Below are 7,595 nucleotides of genomic sequence, written 5' to 3' on the forward strand. Positions count from 1 at the left end.
TGCCTTTTAGAAATTTCTTTTTAGGAGGAGGGACAGAAAGATGCTACGAAATGCTGTTTATGGCCTGGAAAGAGAAAATTAGACCACTGAAAAAAGCCAGCCACATTTGCATTACTGATATTGCCCAGCTTTAAAGTCCTTACAGTGAAGAGGACTTCTCCCTTGCTCCTAATTAATCTTTCAAAACTTGCCTTCCATAGCACTGACTCACCATATATCTAAATGCTTATTTAAGTGTTCCCAAGCTTCCCATTAAAATTTTGGAACTGCTGTCTGCTCTAAGAATACGGATAACTCCAGGGCCCATAGGCCTCAGTTAGTGCTTTCTCTTCCCTTCCCTAGACTTTGCTTCTTGGACTTCACAGACTATTTGATGCTAAAGGAGTGGAATTTTTCTTCTATAGTCCCAGGTGCAATGTCTGGCACATAGCAGATACTCAATAAATGTTGGTCAGATGACTAAATGGTATGTTCTAGTTGGGAATTTAAGCATCTCTTCTGATGCTAGCAACACTCCACCATTCTCTTGGTATTCATGCTGCATGGTTTCTCATTGGGGAAGCACAGATCCATTTTCCAGGAGTTATGCTCAGAGTCGGAACCAAGAAGATTCTGACTACTTCCCAGGCATCCAAATACATAAGTTGGTAGTTGATTCAGTTAAATCCCTGAGTTTTTATTTTTTTTAAGTGAGTTTTGCACATAGTTACACAACCATTCAGAAGATAATTCAGTACTTTGCAGTTGATTCAAACACATACAAGAGTTAACCACATTTTCCCCTTGATAAAAGCAAACTAAAGTTCTCAAAGTTATGACCTATCTTTCAACGTAGATATAACGATTTTGGCTGAAATAGCATTTGGGCAAAAAAATATGTATAACATTTAAAAATTTCCCTTTGTAAGAATAAAATCGTTCTGGATTAAGACTCAGAGTCCTCTATTTCAACCCACAAAATCTCTACTAATATGCTTTCCCCTTCTTTTGCCTGTTTAAACTCCTAGACTCTTGGCCCTGGCTGGCTGGATCCCTTTCTCCTCTCTTTCTCTACATATAAAAATGACCCTGTTCTTGGCCTCGATTCTACTTGCTGCCAGCAGGCTGCTTTGACTGAAAATGTGTGTTCAAGTTCTTGGCTTTGCCACAGTAAATTGACTTTATGGCAGACTTGGCATGGTTCTTTGGGTAGGGGAGACAGTATCAGGGGGCCAAGACATGGGAAAATTTAGGTTCCAGATTAGAAAAGCTTGAAAATGTACACTAAGTTTCTAAGGCTTGGCTGGTTTTGAAGCACTTAAGTTATTTTTCATGACTGGAGGTATGTATAAATAACTTTAAAACAAAATAAATGTCCAACTGCATTAGGTTCATAAAAAAATATTTCATTTGGGCTAAAATATATAAATTAGATCTCTCAATTTCCATAAAACTTCTTTGTTTAAATTCTTAGGTCTAATTTACAATTCACGATTAATTCAATTTGAATATATATATCTGAGCAATTAAATCTTTGATGTGATTTTTAAAATCTCCTTTATATTCACAAATACAGTAGGTCTTTGCTTGTTTCTTTTTCAAAAAATGCAGGAAAATAATTCAGAAAGAAAAATATCTAGGGTTTTACTGGTTCTCCAGAGTTTTTGCCTTGTCAACATCTCTGGTATCAAAAAAAAAAAAAAAAAATTAGCGGTCACCTCTGCGTATCACACAGAGCTTCAGATAGGCCTGTGGGCCCCACAAGAGCCATTCAGCTGGCTCTGTCTTCTCAGAGCTTACACAATGCCTGGCCCAGAGCAGGTAGGTCCTCGGTAATTCTTTAAAGGATAACTGAATAGAACTATTGCTTCATGTCAGAATATAATCTCTTATGACCTTATGCTGCAAAGGTAAAGAACATCAGCAGAGGATGCACAGTTTCATGAAGAATGTAAGGAAAAAGGGAGAAAGGGAGGGAGGGAAATGCAGAGATTGTCTGCTAGTTCACATCTTTGATACCTCTGATTATTTCAAGTCTGAAAACTTTCTGTTATGCACCTCAAGAAACATTCTGCATCAGTTAATATGTTTATGTAACAGGCATTTATTTTATGCCGAATATGTTCCAGGCACTGGTCCAGGCGGTGAACAAGTACAGCCATGAACAAATTCCCTGCTGCCATGGACTTACTCTCCAGCAAAACCCATGTCGCCGCTCCGAAGGGCAAATATTGATAATCTCATTTTTATGAGCAGGAAAATAACACATATTTTCTCTCATTGCATGCCTGACATGCCTGGCCCGTCCAGTGTTTTAAGTGGCACAAGCTTTGCATATTAGCATCCTACTCTATTTGAAGCCGGCTTTACAGACAACACAATCATTTAACATTGTATCAGCAGCAGCTAAGACTCTAATTCAAGCAAGTTTCTGCCACCAGGAAAAGAGTATATTAAAAACATATATATTTATACACACATACACATATATACACATACACACACCTATAGATATACACACATATACATACAAAAAATTAATGTTTGCATTTTGTAAGCTTAGCATTATAAAGAAAATATTAGTATGACCTGATTTTGCAGTGTTTTTAAGTATTTTTCCATATTTTAATGAGACTTTAAACTTAATAATCAAGGCAGTTTTCCTATGAACTCCTTTCTTTCCCCTAAAGTATTTCTATGGGCTTATTTGAAATTTGACAAAGTAAAAGTTTACTAAAATATGGCAAAAGTTACATGCTAGAGCACAATATTTAGGAAATTTAAAATTAAACATAAATGAATTATGTAAGAGTATTCACTTCAATTTTCATTGAATGAGACAATAAAGTCTGCTTTAAAGAAATCAATTTCAGTTCCCTTGAAAGATATTACAGACCTAATTATTAGAAACCAATTACATGTTAAGGAAAACCACTTAATCCTAAGTGCTTTAATGGATTTTACAAATTAGATATATTAAACATTTTAAGAGAGCATTTAAATTTTATGCTGAATAAATGGCTGAGTTTAAATAATTTAGTAGGATTCATTAAAGTTTTAATTTTACCCAACAGAATTAAACATATTGAACTCTATCCTCTTTGAGTTTCATCAAGCACTGGGTATGATGAGAAGAAAACCAGATCCAGGAGATTCAGGAGGCCTGGGTTCAGGTCTCATCACTGCTGTTTGACCCTAGACAGAGGTGTCATTTAAGCACCTTGTACTTGTTTATCTTTCCATTGCAAAGGATCTTTTTAAAGACAGTAAAAGTCAGTGGTACTGCTTTGAAAACTAAGAAAGTAATCTCATTGCATGATGTTTATTACTATTATTACTCTACTGCCCAGCCAGCAATGGAGTGAGAATATGAATCACAGGTTTCTCCATCCGAAGCTGGGAGATCACATCCCAATAGCTGCAAGCATCCTGTAATCAGGGCAGACCACAATGATCCCATGCTCAGTAGGTTGTACGAAGATGTCCAGGTGTTCTGTCTCCACTCAGGTGCTCTTTTAAACAAAAAGAAAATTGGACTCACTAGTTTGAGAACCATAATTCTCATACTCTACATACATTCAGTGTAGCTGCAATACAAAAAGCTCCTAAAATCATTTCCTGATTTTCTGCTTTTTGAGCAACTCTAGTCCAGTGGTTTAGGTTTTGTTTTGTTTTTTAATATAAATTCAGATAATGGCTGTGATGAATTTATCTTGAATTATTTCTCTATTGATTCTTTTTTTTTTTAAATCATAATATTGGGGTGTTTCAATATAGGGTATTCCTTATCCTTTCCCCACCTTGTTTTCTTTCAAAAGAGGAAAACCTGTTTCACTTGCTTAACCATCCCTATTAAAATTGTGTCCTTATATTATCACCTATTTTTTTCTCCTGCTCACTCAATACCTCTTCTGCCATGCTTCGCTGATTATATTTCAACCCAACCTCTTCTCCTAAAAGACATTTCTTTGTCACTGTTGGCAATTTCACCATATTTATTAACTCCATTTCTCCCCAATAGATACGTGTCTTATGTCCATAGGAAAACATTAGGTTCTTGAGATATGCGAGACAGGGCTCCTACATACAACCTTATTACCTCTACTTTCCCACTTCTTTCTTTCCTTTAATCACTTGTCTGTCCACCCAACTAACCTATGTAGGTGTCTACCGTCCTTGTAAGAAATCTTTTATCTTCTTTGAAAGAGTAACCACCTCTGTAGTCATTATATTTACTCTCCACTTAAGCATCTCAATGCTATTAAAAACTGGAGCATTAATACTGGTTATATATGATTAAGGATTATTGTGTGTAATGGTGGTGTGGTTTTGTTGTTAAAAATTAGGCCTTATCATTTAAGTACTAAAATAATTACAGATAAAATGTAATCTCTGGGATTTGTTTGGAAAAAACATGACAAGGGTGATGAAGAATGGATGGGTCCAGATCGGCCATGGATGTTGGGTCTTGTTAAGTAAATGGAGAGATCATTATACTTTTGCCTACCTATATTAATATTCTCCACAATAAAAAGGCAAAATTTTTTCTTTTGCTAGTCAGAGCTACTCTCATAAGCTCTAATATGTTTAGATGAGTTTTGCCATTTAAATGGTGCTACAAAACCCAACACCAAAATACAAAGTTATATACTACTGATATATATATATATATTAATAGTTATCATTTATTATTTACTCTGCACTAGGCTACTAGGCACTGTTAAGGTAATTTACATAGACTATCTTTCATTCTTCACAATAAGCTTATCAGGTAGTTGTCACTAAAGGTTCAGAGAGGTTCAGAAACTTGCCCAGTATCATCAGGATGGAAATAAACACTTTGAATGTTATCGGTTCCAAATATGAAGAAAATAATTATTCCCACAATAACTCAAACACAATGCTCACATCCATATCGATGTACTTCATTTCCAAATTATCATCAACTACCAGGTAGACTTGGCCAAAAATAAGGTTGAAATCAGTTTACATTTACCTAGTTAAGTCAATACTTGGCAGACTTACAAATTTTATTTTATTTGCATTCACAATCAAATCAATTATAAGGCTAACTGACTGTGCAGAGTCACTGTTTACAACCACAGTTCGAGGGAGGGAGGTAGCAAAGTTTAAAGGCAGCAGGTTTAGCTTTAAGGCAGCAGGTTCAGTCCCCTTAAAATGATAACCATGTACTATCATGGGAATCTGGCCCTAAAAATGATAGTGATCGAATCCTGAATAGTTCATGAATATACATAAAATTTAGCATTTACTTTACATCTTAAATAAGCTTTAAAAAGTTTCATGCAATTGTGGACTGAAATACAGCACAATTCTTTAAAATTGTCAATATTGTTTCCTTAATGGAACTAGTGCATGCCTAAAAACACATGCATTTTTGCAGATTATTCCTAATGGCTTTCACTAAACAATTGTAGATGTTTTCCTCTGGAAAATATTTAAATCCCAGAAAATAAAACTTAAGATGCCTATTTAAGGGGCAAACTTTTTTTCCCCCAGTTCATGCAACCTGCTGGCTTTTGAAAAGGGTGAGTTTCTTTGGCATGAAAGTAAAACATAGGAGACATACAAATCTTTGCAGTTGTAATGAACAAATGAAGGTACACACTTCCTGGAACACAAATCTCACTAAATAAAAATATTTTTACTAAAAAAACAAAACCTGAGTCAAGGGGACCATGAGACTATAACGTTAAGAAATTTCAAATCGATTCACCATGTAACAAATCCAGTAACAAATGTCTTTATACAATTTAAAAGCCAGCTCCTTCCCCTAGTATATGGTAAATTATTTTATTTACAAAAATGTACATAGATTCTCAGGAAATTGAGGTATTAGAAAATTGAGATATATTCATACAGCAAAGAGGTAGTCATGAAAATCCATCATAACTAAAAATGAGCTTATTCCTTAGCATTTAAAAACTTTACATAAAAACCCCTGCATGGTTTACATATTTTTAAGAAGATAGATTTTGGCACTTTGGTGGTCTTCGTTATTCCTTGGTCTTTTTCATAGGAAGATTAAACACTGATTGCTTTCAATAGAACATGTGCTTTGGGCTCTTTCTCCAGCAATGATAACAGGCTGTACCAAGCCTGACGGTACCTTTGGCCAGGTGTTTCCAATCCCCACTCTTGCCTTTTTAATACATTACTAGATGACCAGCTAGAATCAAGGGTGACACACCGTGGCCAAAAAACACAGCCAAATTACTCTGGTTCCCTCAGAAACAAAAACACTTGCCTTTGCATCAACATGAGCGATCTTCCAGAATTAAAAACAAAAAAAGAGTAAAATAGAAATATGACATTCCTCCATGTTGCAGTGTGATCACTGGTAATGAGAAGTGCTCGATCTCATTTAGAGTTGAAATGATTTCGAATTCATCTAAAATGAGAAATTATTAGGCTTAACTATGTAAAATGATCTAACACTAAAAAGATCTATGACAGTCTCATTAGAAACCAATTTTTGGCACTTAAATCTGTACATCACTGCAACCCAAAGAACTTCCACATAATAAAAACTGAAAAGGCTACTTTTCTCAGAAGGGCAACATCACAACACAGGCAGGGAGAGAGGTGCTATCAGATACTGTATTGACAGATTGTCAACATAAACAGTGCAGCTATATGCTTTTGCTCAGAGGCGATTTTTAATCGTGATCCTTGTATTTCCTATTTCAATAAATTAGATAGCAGGGTCCTATTCAAAAAATGCTTTTCTCAATTACTAGTGCTTAAATATCTAAAGCTATGCTGTTCATATAGTAGCCACTAACTACATGCGGCTAAATTCCAGTTAAGCAAATTTAAAAATTTAGTTCTTCAGTCATGCTAGCCATTCTTGAGGCTCAGTAGCTACATATGACGAGGGGCTAGCATTCTCAAGAACACAAAGAACATTTATTTCTATCATCATAAAGTGCTATTAGCACCAATCTGAAGAAAGTGCAGTGTGCCGTATGCTCATGAGACTTTTCAAATTAATTTTTTTAATGCCTACAAGCACCTGGTATTCCTAGGTGGTCTCCCATCCAAGTACAAACCAGGCCAGACCCTACTTAGCTTCTGAGATCACACGAGATTGGGCACGTTCAGGGTGGCACGGCCGTAGACTCAAATTCATTTTTTAAAGCTGTTTAAAAGTATCACTATATCTCTGGGCTATAGGTTAATACTGATCTCTGTTCATAGGTGTGAAAGAACAGTATCACATTCTGGTCCTTATTTAGACAATTTATGAAGTATTTAAATTTCCATATAAGGCCCAAGTAAAACATGAACTCAGATATTTTCACAACATGACTATAAAAGAACAAAGTAAAGATTTGGCATGCATGATGAAAGTAATTTAGCAGTCATGATTAATGATTAAAACAGATCTCTTCCACTAATATCCATAAATCTTGAAATATGAAAGCATGCACAAATATCACTTAAAGCTTCTCACAAGAAGGGCAAAAAGCCCTTTATACAATGTTCTATTTTGGTGTCTTAGCAAGGGTGAAAAAAAAACCCTCAAGTACAGAGAAAAAATATTAAATTAAAATAAAAACTGTCTTCAGAATTGCTATGGAACAAGGACAGAA

At 35.2% G+C, this 7,595-nt stretch overlaps 1 pseudogene; it reads right to left on the bottom strand.

The window, feature by feature from the left end:
* Positions 1-7,002: 7,002 nt before the first annotated feature.
* LOC112469849 lies at positions 7,003-7,122 on the bottom strand (annotated as a pseudogene).
* Positions 7,123-7,595: the final 473 nt, after the last annotated feature.

The sequence above is a fragment of the Pteropus alecto genome, unplaced genomic scaffold (genome assembly GCF_000325575.1).
Source record: "Pteropus alecto unplaced genomic scaffold, ASM32557v1 scaffold86, whole genome shotgun sequence".
In the NCBI taxonomy this organism is placed as follows: Eukaryota; Metazoa; Chordata; class Mammalia; order Chiroptera; family Pteropodidae; genus Pteropus; species Pteropus alecto.